Below are 13,370 nucleotides of genomic sequence, written 5' to 3'. Positions count from 1 at the left end.
CTGTCTGAGTGTACACACACCACCCACACTCTATTTCCTTCTGATCGCTGATTGATTATTGTAATTAGTTAGTTCTACTTACTGTTACTACTTACTCTTACTGTACTAGGAGTCTAGGACACTCAGTCACTGTGTTCATAGGCTACTAGCTCCTGCGTGCGTGCACTCACTGTCTGAGTGTACACACACCCACACTCCATTTCCTTCTGATCGCTGATTGATTATTGTAATTAGTTAGTTCTACTTACTGTTACTAGTTACTCTTACTGTACTAGGAGTCTAGGACACTCAGTCACTGTCCATAGGCTACTAGCTCCTGCGTGCGGTCACTCACTGTCTGAGTGTACACACACCCACACTCCATTTCCTTCTGATCGCTGATTGATTATTGTAATTAGTTAGTTCTACTTACTGTTACTACTTACTCTTACTGTACTAGGAGTCTAGGACACTCAGTCACTGTGTTCATAGGCTACTAGCTCCTGCGTGCGGTCACTCACTGTCTGAGTGTACACACACCCACACTCCATTTCCTTCTGATCGCTGATTGATTATTGTAATTAGTTAGTTCTACTTACTGTTACTACTTACTCTTACTGTACTAGGAGTCTAGGACACTCAGTCACTGTGTTCATAGGCTACTAGCTCCTGCGTGCGTGCACTCACTGTCTGAGTGTACACACACCCACACTCCATTTCCTTCTGATCGCTGATTGATTATTGTAATTAGTTAGTTCTACTTACTGTTACTACTTACTCTTACTGTACTAGGAGTCTAGGACACTCAGTCACTGTGTTCATAGGCTACTAGCTCCTGCGTGCGTGCACTCACTGTCTGAGTGTACACACACCCACACTCCATTTCCTTCTGATCGCTGATTGATTATTGTAATTAGTTAGTTCTACTTACTGTTACTACTTACTCTTACTGTACTAGGAGTCTAGGACACTCAGTCACTGTGTTCATAGGCTACTAGCTCCTGCGTGCGTGCACTCACTGTCTGAGTGTACACACACCCACACTCCATTTCCTTCTGATCGCTGATTGATTATTGTAATTAGTTAGTTCTACTTACTGTTACTACTTACTCTTACTGTACTAGGAGTCTAGGACACTCAGTCACTGTGTTCATAGGCTACTAGCTCCTGCGTGCGTGCACTCACTGTCTGAGTGTACACACACCCACACTCCATTTCCTTCTGATCGCTGATTGATTATTGTAATTAGTTAGTTCTTCTTACTGTTACTACTTACTCTTACTGTACTAGGAGTCTAGGACACTCAGTCACTGTGTTCATAGGCTACTAGCTCCTGCGTGCGTGCACTCACTGTCTGAGTGTACACACACAACACACACTCTATTTCCTTCTGATCGCTGATTGATTATCGTAATTAGTTAGTTCTACTTACTGTTACTACTTACTCTTACTGTACTAGGAGTCTAGGACACTCAGTCACTGTCCATAGGCTACTAGCTCCTGCGTGCGTGCACTCACTGTCTGAGTGTACACACACTAATTTACTTGTGATTACTACTGATTATTGTAACTGCTAGTTGTACTTCCTGACTGTTACTACTTACTTACTGTACTAGGGGACACTCACTCAGTCACCTCACCAACCAACCCACTCCATTAAAGTACCCCACTTTTCAGCCGCCCTTTTAAAAAACTTTTCTCTATACGCCCAAAACATTGAAGATGTCTGGAAGTGGCAGCCAGCGCGGTTTGGGCAAGGGGAAGGGCAGCAAGGGAATCAGGAGGAGAGGGAGCAGCATTGTGGCAAGCCGCGGCCGCGGGCGCGCCACCATGCACAGTTCCGCAGCAGCAGCAGCAGCGTCAGTGGCTAACATTCCTCCCATAGCCACTGGCCGTGGACGCCTTGGGCGCCGCCCAGCAGGAGCATCTGCAACTCACGCTGCAGAGACACAGCAGCAGCAGCGTGTAGCACCTGCTCCCATTTTCCTCCAGCCGGGTCGGAAACGTCCCATTGAGGAAAAGGATGCAGACACTGTGGTGCAACTCATGACGGAGGATGAGCAGCCCGCCATCAGCTCTGCATCCGAGGCCTCCACCCTCACCACCACCACCACCACCACCCCTGTTCGCAGCAGCCGCCCAGCAGGGTCTGGGGAGGAGGCCAGTTCACCGTCACTCGCCGACCTGTCATTCAGCAGTCTTTTGACCCCAGGCATCATGAGTAAATTGTCTGCTGTTGTTGGCGATCTTGAGGAGGAGATGCTGATGGGCACTTTGGGGGATGAGGGATTGGACAGCAAGACTGTGGCGACAGTCAAGCAGCCCATCCATGCATCAGGAGAGAAGTTTGGGGGGTCCTCATCCCAGCAGGACATGTTTCAGGAGGGGGAGGATGATGATGACCCGGTGACAGACAGAGACTGGGTGCCACCACCTCCAGGGGATGTCGTCCTCAGCAGCTCTGAGGAGGAGGAGGAGGATGCTCTTGTGGGCCTTGCAAGGAGGCGCATCATTGCAAGCATTGGCAGCAGCAGTAGGCAGGTCCCACAGCCTGCTGGTGTCTCAGGCTCAGCAGCAGCAGCAGCAGCATCTGCCAGTACCACCACCAGCCGCACCCAAGCCCCCCACGCCCCCCCCCCCAACCACCACAGGGAGACAGGCAGCAGCGCTTCCATGCCGTAGGGGGATGTTTAAGTCACCAATCTGGCGATATTTCACCATGCCCACTGTGTACAGCAAGTACGCCACTTGCAACCACTGTCAGCGGAAGTTGAGCAGAGGTGCAGACCCCTTAAAGTTCTGCACCAGCTCGCTCATCAACCACCTTGCGGCTAAACATTTCCACCAGCATGAGGAGTTCCAGAGGCTGAAGGCATCTGGTGCTGGCAGTGGCACCACACCCATCACTGCACAGCCTTCAGCAGCAGCAGCAGCAACAGCAGCCACCCGCCCTCCTGCTCCTCCAGCAGCACCAGCAGGAGTGCGGAAACGCACTGCTCCTCCCCCCTCTGCAACTCCTGCCGCCGACACTGAGGCCTGTTCTGGCAGCCAGTCCTCAGTGGCCTCCTCTGCTGTGTCTGCTGATTCCCGTGTCAGCAAAAGGCCACGCCAGAGCCTTTTGAGCGAGTCCTTCCAGGGGGTGGTTAGGGCTCTGCCTCCCAGCAGCCGTCGCGTGCGGCAGCTGAATGGCTTGCTGGCACGGGCCATGTGCTCCCAACTCCTGCCGTACACGCTCGTGCAGGAGGGGAGCGACATTCGTGCGCTGCTTGCTTGCGCAGCCCCAGACTGGCAGCTCCCCAGCAGACACTTCTTTGCCCGCAAGGCCATTCCTGCACTGCACCACTTTGTGATGGCCAATGTGGAGCGAGGGCTGGAGCACGCGGTTGGTGAAAGGGTCCACGTCACCATGGACTCCTGGAGCAGCCGCTTCGGGACAGGCCGCTACCTGTCCTTCACTGTCCACTGGGTCAGCTTGGTGGAAGGGGGTGAGGATGGGAGAGCAGCAGCGGGCACAGCAGCAGCAGCAACACAGTGGGTGGTGCCACCCCGCAGGGTCAGGGGAACTGCAGCAGGTTCCTCCGATCCTCTGCCATCCTCCGGCACACCTGGCCAAACCCCCCGCCTCAGCAGCAGCGTGAAGGCCCGCCACTGCCAAGCGCTGCTGCACTTGGTCAGCCTTGGGAAGACCAAGCTGACGGCAACCCATGTGTTGGCCAAACTCCAGGAGCAGGAGAGGATTTGGCTGACCCCCAGAGGCCTCAGAGTCGGAGAGGTGGTGGCCGACAATGGGGCCAATCTGGTTGCCGCAATAGACAGGGGAAACCTGACCCACATCCCCTGTCTTGCCCACGTGCTGAACCTGGTGGTGCAGAAGTTCCAGCGCACCTACCAGGGGATGGGCGAACTGCTGGAAATGGCAAGGAATGTTGTGCGTCACTTCTGGCGCTCGGCTGCAGCCTGTGCGAGCCTGGAAGATGTGCAAAAGGAGCTGGATCTGCCACGCCATCGGCTGATCCTTGACGTTCCGACTCGCTGGAACTCCACCCTGGCGATGTTGGAGCGTCTGGTTGAACAGAGGCACGCTGTCAAACAGTACCTTGCCCTGGCCACTGTTTCCGCAGCTCAGAGAAGGGACAAGACCAGCAACATCCCGTCCATCGTCCCCGATGATGACTGGAGGCACATGCAGCAGGTGTGCTTTGTGCTGGCTCCCTTCCTGCAGGCCACAAACATGGTGAGCAGGGACCATGCTATGGTCTGCGAGTGGGTGCCCCTGGTTTCTCTGCTGAACAGGGCCCTCGATGCTTTGCTGGAACAGGGAGCGGCAGCCTTGGACCAGCAGGAGCGGCAACCAGCTGCGCAGTCCACCTCTGAGGGGGAGGAGGAGGAGGACTTGGTGGAGGTCCCTGACCTGGCTGCTGATGAGGGGGATCAGCACAGCGCAGCTGAGTTGGTGCGGGGGTGGAGAGAGGATGAGGCGGCAGAGGAGGAGGATGAGGACAGCACTGACGTCGATGTGCCAGCAGACGTGGCCCGCCTCTTCCCAATGGCAGCGCACATGCTGACGTGCCTGCGCAGGGACCCCAGGGTGATCCAGATGAAGCAGAGGGAGGAGATCTGGATCAGCATGATGTTGGACCCACGCCTCAAGGGGAAGTTGAGCCAGTTCCTGCCGCCTGCAGGAGGAGACCCAGCGCAACAAATAAGGAGCTTGCAGCAGGCCCTTGTTGAGCGCTTGGAGGAAGCCTTCCCCCAGCCTTCCACCCCCACTGTCCAGCAGCCAGCACAGAGGCAGCAGCAGGTGCCTGCATCCAGCAGCAGCAAGCGCCCCACAGACCTGCTGTCTCTCAGCCACGAGCTCTACAGGACTGTAGAGGCTCCGGCAGCAGTGACTAGAGAGGAGATGCATGCAGCAGCATCCTCCTCCGGTCACAGCCAGCGCCTGACCCGCATGGTGGCTGACTACATGGGGTCGTACAGCGGGCTTGACAGCGATGCCCCTGTTGATCCCATGGAGTATTGGGTCAAGCGCATGGAGATCTGGAGCGAGCTGGCGCAGTACGCCCTGGAAGTGCTGTCCTGCCCCCCTTCCAGCGTGCTGTCCGAGCGCTGCTTCAGTGCAGCTGGTGGCGTGGTCACCGAGAAACGCTCACGTCTGTCTCACAAGTCTGTGGACAGACTGACGTTTCTCAAGATGAACCAGGCGTGGGTGGAAGGCGAGTTCCTGGCCCCTGTTGTCGGCGAGAGGGGGACATGAACTGGCTGCCGAAACCATCGTTAATGTGCCTTACCACCCTTTACCACCTCCTGGCTCCTGCTCACTAAGCCAGCCTGGTTCACTTTGACTATTACGTCGCCTGCAGCCACACATTTTACACCTACAGTGGGCTGCTGTGTACTGCCCTTCTGCTGTCTGTCTGTGTTTCCCACTGCCAGGGTACACAGAATTACCTTCTTCTGCTGCCACTCTGCCACCAGCTATTACGTCAAACAATAGCTATATTGGTTGTAAAACCAAAAACCAAAAAACCATTAAAAAAAAAAAAAGGTGTAATTTTTCTGAGGTGCCCGGGTTGAAAACTGTGTTGTCCCAGTTGTGTATTGGACACAATGTGGGCTGCACGACCGCTGTCTGGGACCTCCTGTTGTGTTTATTTACAGCCCTGGTATCACCGCTAGGTACCAGGGCTATTATGTCACGCTGCCTACCTGCTGCCACACTCACACTGCTCCTCCATACCTCCTCCTGCTGCTGCTGCTGCTGTCTGTCTGTGTTTCCCACTGCCAGGGTACACAGATGATTTACCTTCTGCTGCCACTCTGCCACCAGCTATTACGTCAAACAATAGCTGCTCGCCTACTCCTCCATTCCTCCTCCTGCTGCTGCTGTCTGTCTGTGTTTCCCACTGCCAGGGTACACAGAATTACCTTCTTCTGCTGCCACTCTGCCACCAGCTATTACGTCAAACAATAGCTATATTGGTTGTAAAACCAAAAACCAAAAAACCATTAAAAAAAAAAAAAGGTGTAATTTTTCTGAGGTGCCCGGGTTGAAAACTGTGTTGTCCCAGTTGTGTATTGGACACAATGTGGGCTGCACGACCGCTGTCTGGGACCTCCTGTTGTGTTTATTTACAGCCCTGGTATCACCGCTAGGTACCAGGGCTATTATGTCACGCTGCCTACCTGCTGCCACACTCACACTGCTCCTCCATACCTCCTCCTGCTGCTGCTGCTGCTGTCTGTCTGTGTTTCCCACTGCCAGGGTACACAGATGATTTACCTTCTGCTGACACTCTGCCACCAGCTATTACGTCAAACAATAGCTGCTCGCCTACTCCTCCATTCCTCCTCCTGCTGCTGCTGTCTGTCTGTGTTTCCCACTGCCAGGGTACACAGAATTACCTTCTTCTGCTGCCACTCTGCCACCAGCTATTACGTCAAACAATAGCTATATTGGTTGCAAAACCAAAACCAAACAAACCATTAAAAAAAAAAAAAAGGTTTAATTTTTCTGAGGTGCCCGGGTTGAAAACTGTGTTGTCCCAGTTGTGTATTGGACACAATGTGGGCTGCACGACCGCTGTCTGGGACCTCCTGTTGTGTTTATTTACAGCCCTGGTATCACCGCTAGGTACCAGGGCTATTATGTCACGCTGCCTACCTGCTGCCACACTCACACTGCTCCTCCATACCTCCTCCTGCTGCTGCTGCTGCTGTCTGTCTGTGTTTCCCACTGCCAGGGTACACAGATGATTTACCTTCTGCTGCCACTCTGCCACCAGCTATTACGTCAAACAATAGCTGCTCGCCTACTCCTCCATTCCTCCTCCTGCTGCTGCTGTCTGTCTGTGTTTCCCACTGCCAGGGTACACAGAATTACCTTCTTCTGCTGCCACTCTGCCACCAGCTATTACGTCAAACAATAGCTATATTGGTTGCAAAACCAAAACCAAACAAACCATTAAAAAAAAAAAAAAGGTTTAATTTTTCTGAGGTGCCCGGGTTGAAAACTGTGTTGTCCCAGTTGTGTATTGGACACAATGTGGGCTGCACGACCGCTGTCTGGGACCTCCTGTTGTGTTTATTTACAGCCCTGGTATCACCGCTAGGTACCAGGGCTATTATGTCACGCTGCCTACCTGCTGCCACACTCACACTGCTCCTCCACACCTCCTCCTGCTGCTGCTGCTGCTGTCTGTCTGTGTTTCCCACTGCCAGGGTACACAGATGATTTACCTTCTGCTGCCACTCTGCCACCAGCTATTACGTCAAACAATAGCTGCTCGCCTACTCCTCCATTCCTCCTCCTGCTGCTGCTGTCTGTCTGTGTTTCCCACTGCCAGGGTACACAGAATTACCTTCTTCTGCTGCCACTCTGCCACCAGCTATTACGTCAAACAATAGCTATATTGGTTGTAAAACCAAAAACCAAAAAACCATTAAAAAAAAAAAAAGGTTTAATTTTTCTGAGGTGCCCGGGTTGAAAACTGTGTTGTCCCAGTTGTGTATTGGACACAATGTGGGCTGCACGACCGCTGTCTGGGACCTCCTGTTGTGTTTATTTACAGCCCTGGTATCACCGCTAGGTACCAGGGCTATTATGTCACGCTGCCTACCTGCTGCCACACTCACACTGCTCCTCCACACCTCCTCCTGCTGCTGCTGCTGCTGTCTGTCTGTGTTTCCCACTGCCAGGGTACACAGATGATTTACCTTCTGCTGCCACTCTGCCACCAGCTATTACGTCAAACAATAGCTGCTCGCCTACTCCTCCATTCCTCCTCCTGCTGCTGCTGTCTGTCTGTGTTTCCCACTGCCAGGGTACACAGAATTACCTTCTTCTGCTGCCACTCTGCCACCAGCTATTACGTCAAACAATAGCTATATTGGTTGTAAAACCAAAAACCAAAAAACCATTAAAAAAAAAAAAAAGGTTTAATTTTTCTGAGGTGCCCGGGTTGAAAACTGTGTTGTCCCAGTTGTGTATTGGACACAATGTGGGCTGCACGACCGCTGTCTGGGACCTCCTGTTGTGTTTATTTACAGCCCTGGTATCACCGCTAGGTACCAGGGCTATTATGTCACGGCGAGCTGCCTGCCTCATTGACTGCCTGCTGCCACACACTCATCCTCCTCCTCCTGCTGCTGAATTTACCTCCTGCTGTCTTTGTGTTTCCACTGCCAGGGAGCACATACAATGGCGCTTCCAACATGCGTGCGCCCACCAGCTATTTGTTACGCTCAAAAATAGCTGCATTTCTTTAAAAAAAATTGAAAAGAGAAATACGTGAAGATGATGAAGAAGAAGATGAAAAAGAAGAAGAAGATAAAGAAGAAGAAGATGAAGAAGATGAAGAAGAAGAAGATGAAGAAGAAGATGAAGAAGAAGATGAAGAAGAAGATGAAAAAGAAGATGAAAAAGAAGAAGAAGATGAAGAAGATGAAGAAGAAGAAGATGAAGAAGAAGAAGATGAAGAAGAAGAAGAAGAAGATGAAGAAGATGAAGAAGAAGAAGATGAAGAAGATGAAGAAGAAGAAGATGAAGAAGAAGAAGAAGATGAAGAAGAAGAAGATGAAGAAGATGAAGATGAAGAAGAAGAAGAAGATGAAGATGAAGATGAAGAAGAAGATGAAGAAGATGAAGAAGAAGATGATGAAGAAGAAGAAGAAGAAGAAGAAGAAGAAGAAGAAGATGAAGAAGAAGAAGAAGAAGAAGAAGATATAGAAGAAGAAGATCTAGAAGAAGAAGAAAGATAAAGAAGAAGAAGAACAAGTATATACAGTAACACTACTGAACAAAATTTAGGACACAACTTCTCTTTCCACATTTTTTTTTAAAGGAACATCCCCACATAATCACTTGCTGTTGTTACTTGGAAAAAAAGATGTTTCTTGCATCATTCACCCTCAAAACAAGTGTTGGAAGCTATTTAAGGCCAATTCGAATAGTCAGCTCGAGTAGTGAGCTCGAATACCGACTCGAATAGTGAGCTCGAAGTCCGAGGTCGAATCGAATAGTAAAAATTATTCGACTCGAATATTCGACTGACCTCGAATAATTTACTATTCGAATTCGACCAAACTCGAATTTTAAAAAGGGGTATTTGAGCATCACTAGTCTTATCTACTCGATCCAAGGGAACAGCCTGATATGCCTTCGAGTCTACTGAGTTACATCCTTTCTCCAGTGATGGAAGATTCTTCAAAGATCTGCATTCAAGAATTAATGTTTATGTTTTATGTTTTCTCTCTTCTCTACAAGTCTTAATTATACTTATAGTTTTCAATGTTAAATTGTATTATATATAGTGGTATCTACCGATACCAAGCGGGGAGTGTGCTGTCACAACAGCCTCCTTTAATGTTATTTAACATTATTTATATTCTTTGTATTAGTATATTCCAGTCCCCCTGCAAGATTTAGTTATTTAGCATTTCCCAACTGTAACTCCCTGCTCAACAGCCTTGTCTAGATGTTTCTGCAACAGTTGAGTTCAGTTAGTGAGGAGATCCTGCTGTGCTTGTAGTCGCATCATATTTTTACCTATGAATAAGCTCTAAAAAACATCTTTGTATGCTTTCAACGCAAGTAAAGATACTACAGATTATACTTGGAGTCATTATTTCATCGAGTAAACTGCCTGTGGAGGTTTCTAAATCAGTGTGGAGTTATACTGCTATACAGACTGGGTCTTCTGGAGTATGCCTCACACATAAAGCGGGAATTCGAAACAGAACATGCAGTGACTGGTATAATACAGTGCGCAGTCACACAGATGCTGTGAAAGGTATGCAGTGACTGGCTTAATACAGCGTGCAGTCACACAGATGCAGTGAAAGGTGTGCAGTGACTGGTATAATACAGCAGGCAGTCACACAGATGCAGTGAAAGGTATGCAGTGACCGGTATAATACACTGTGCAGTCATTTAGATGCAGTGAGTATGCATTGACTGGTATAATACAGTGTGCAGTCACACAGATGCCGTGAAAGGTATGCAGTGACTGGTATAATACAGTGTGCAGTCACACAGATGCTGTGAAAGGTATGCAGTGACTGTTATAATACAGTGCGCAGTCACACAAATGCAGTGACAGGTATGCAGTGCCAGTGACTGGTATAATACAGTGTGCTGGGCCTGGCACTGTACAGCAAGGGCCAGCTGTGACAGACAGAGCTATATATGATGTGTCAGTCACTGTGGCACACACACACACAAAAAAACACATCAGAAGAACATTAGCTCTCAAAAGAACTGTTTTGGGATGCTTTCAACAACAAATATCAGCAAGGAGCAAGCTAACAACAGCCTAACTAATGCTTTCCCTATCTCCAGCAAGCTCTGTCCCTTCCTCTCACTATAGCAAGATCAGCAGAGTGAGAACATGGCCGACGCTGCAGCGTTTTTATAGGGGGGGGGGGGGTCCAGGAGATAGTGCAGCCTGATTGGCTGCCATGTGTCTGCTGACTGTGATGTAGAGGGTCAAAGTTTAGCCCAATGATGTGGAAAAGGGGGCGGGTCGAACTTGCTATGTGTTCGTGGTTCGCCGCGAATGCGAATCACTGGGTTTCGCGCCAACAAGTTCGCCGGCATTGACCCTATTTTTTACATTATATGCATTTACATATCTGTTGCGGCGCTGCAGAAAACGCATCAAGTGTGTACATTAGCTAACATTATTTGGTTTGCTTTCTCAGAATTTTGCTTTGGTCAGAATCAGATCAAAATTGTTGTATGCAAATTACTATATATAGATTTTAGACGGTTTAAGCTGAAGGACTTATATTTATTTGTTCCTCTAAAATAATGTATAAAACAAGCAGAAACCAACAACCATAAAAATACACTTTATGCATACCCAGTGCACAGCAACAGCACATAGACCTTTTCAATTAGTAATATGGTCATCAGTGTAAAGTGCTTAAGACATGGACAGTGTTTGACAAAATAAAATCATGTTTCAAACAGAACAAGAAAAATGCTGGTTATCTTATTAGTAGTATCACCTTTCAACCCACCAAGGATAAGATACATTTTTGCTAGTTTGAAGATTTAATAAGAGGTGACAATGAATGAAACCAGATCACAGCACCAAATTCATTTTCTTCTCAAATACATCTGAAAACATTTCCATGGAACAAGAGCATTATCTCTTCCCTACAAGTCACACTTTGTGTTTTTGTGTCCAGACTGAGCTGGTAGAATGACCTGTTTAGTGTGGGGGAAGACAAGCAAGGCATGTTGAGTGTATGGGAGCTTCTGGTATCATTTGCTGACAGTTTGAAGCCTAGTTATATGTTTGGAAATCAGATACTGAAACAACATGGATAGAAGGAGATTTAGACTATTACAGGTCTACACTTCTGTCAACAATGTAGTTTATAATTCTGCTGGAATGTGTTACAATTATAACTTTGTAGCCATGTAAAAATTTGACCTTAACAAATTATTATTTTTTTTATAATTCTGACAGAAGTAATAGCTAAAAAAATGAATCTGTGTAAATACATGTTTCCCGAGATATATTTGGCAAACTGCAAGCCGAAAGCTAGATATAGTTTTGTTTTGAGCATTTGTAGAAAGCTCAATATCTATGTTTAGCATTTACATTTTGTTTCTTATCTTCGCAGTGCAATGTACTATAAGCCAAATAAATGTGTGAATGCACTATCCACAAAAATCCCTTCTTGCTTCTCTGCTTGACAAAATGTAGAAATGGTCTGAACTGGATAAGAAAATACAGATTTCTATTCCTTTAGAAATCAAAGATAGGGACCAAGGCTAAACATTAAAGGAGTTATCAGGGGAAAAATTAATAAAATAAGTACTACTTACCAGGGGCTTCCTCCAGCCCCAAGCTCCCAGCATGTCCCTCGCCGCAGCTCTGCCCGCAGCCGTGTGCCTCAGCTCACTCCCGGTCATGATGTCAGGCCGACCTCCAGGTCGGCTTGTACTGCGCCTGCGCGAGCGGTGCTGTCAATCACTGCCACATGGGCCGAAGCGGACTGCGCAGGCGCAGTAGTTCTGTGCCTGTACAGTCTGCTCTGGCCAACGGGTCACTGAAGTGGACAGAAGGTGAATATTGGTCAATGTTTAGGCAGTAAGGTTGGGGTTAGGTATCAGAAAGGGTATTTTCGTGGGGTGGGGGCAAAAAAGTTATAGAAGGCATTAGGAAAGGAATTACAGTAGGCACGTAAGTTATGGTTAGGTGTACTGAGCAGAAATTTACATTAAGGGTACTTTAAAGAGAATCTGTACTCTAATATTCTTACAATAAAAAGCATACCATTCTATTCATTATTTTCTCCTGTGCCCCTCTGTGCTGTTTCTGCCACTCTCTGCTGCAATCCTGGCTTGTAATTAACAGTTTTAGGCAGTGTTTACAAACAAACTAACCAGCTTCTAATAGGCTCAGCTAAGCATAGTGTGTGAGTCATTCAGAGTGTGCAGGGGGCCTGCAGAGGGTGTGTATCGCTTCTACCAATCACAAGCAGCCCTGCACATTCCACACAATCAAGCCTTAGCCCGACAAACAGGACAGAGGAAAGATACATTGATTTATTACAGAGACAGTGCAGTTAGGAAAGACTGCAGTAAGCCAGAGCAGATTAGAACAGGCATAGGAACTTATAGGATAGAAGAACTAAGGCTAAAAATGTGTTACAGAGTCTCTTTAACACTAACACATTGAATTGTCATGTAACAGACACAGTCTTTGCGCTCTTTAATGTGCGCCGATTCAGAGTCTATGAACAGTTTTCACCTCTTCAGCTGCAATGTGATTCAATGAATTCCGTTGCTACAACACAGAATATACAGTGTGTTGACTGAATTGCTGTCACTCACTGCACATGCTGATGCTTACAATGATAAGGTGCGTACTTGCGTTTGACGGCTGTCACCCATAAGGATCAGGATCTGATCGCCTTAGGCGTCATTGCTGGGCCAGGTTGTTCTCACGTGTGTTAGCTCTGTAGGTTTGAAGGGGGGGGGGGGGGAACGGAAGGATGACAAGCAGCACATATGTGACGTCACGCGGTGGAGTGGTGCGAACAATGGGATCGGCGTTGCTGGGGGTGAGTAGATCCGCCCAGTGGAATGCTCGCAGTTTGGGGATCACTGGCTGCCGTACACACGCCTGATTATCGACTGAGGCGGTGGTTATTGGCCGGCTCAAGTCAGGCGTGTGTACGTGCCTTTAGTCAGTGAAAGTGCAAATTGATCAGTCTTCTTTGCATCTGTTACATCGTGTGCTACTGTAAATGTTTTTGGTTGCATTATGTGTACATTATAACACCACAATGCAATGCCCCAATGTGAATCTAGCCATAGTGAAACCATTAGTGTTAAGGGAACAAAGGTGGCAATAAATCATCTGTGAACTGAT

Source organism: Hyperolius riggenbachi, chromosome 10 (genome assembly GCF_040937935.1).
Source record: "Hyperolius riggenbachi isolate aHypRig1 chromosome 10, aHypRig1.pri, whole genome shotgun sequence".
Lineage (NCBI taxonomy): Eukaryota > Metazoa > Chordata > Amphibia > Anura > Hyperoliidae > Hyperolius > Hyperolius riggenbachi.
The sequence above is the reverse complement of the archived record's forward strand: the minus strand, read 5'-3'. Positions refer to the sequence as shown.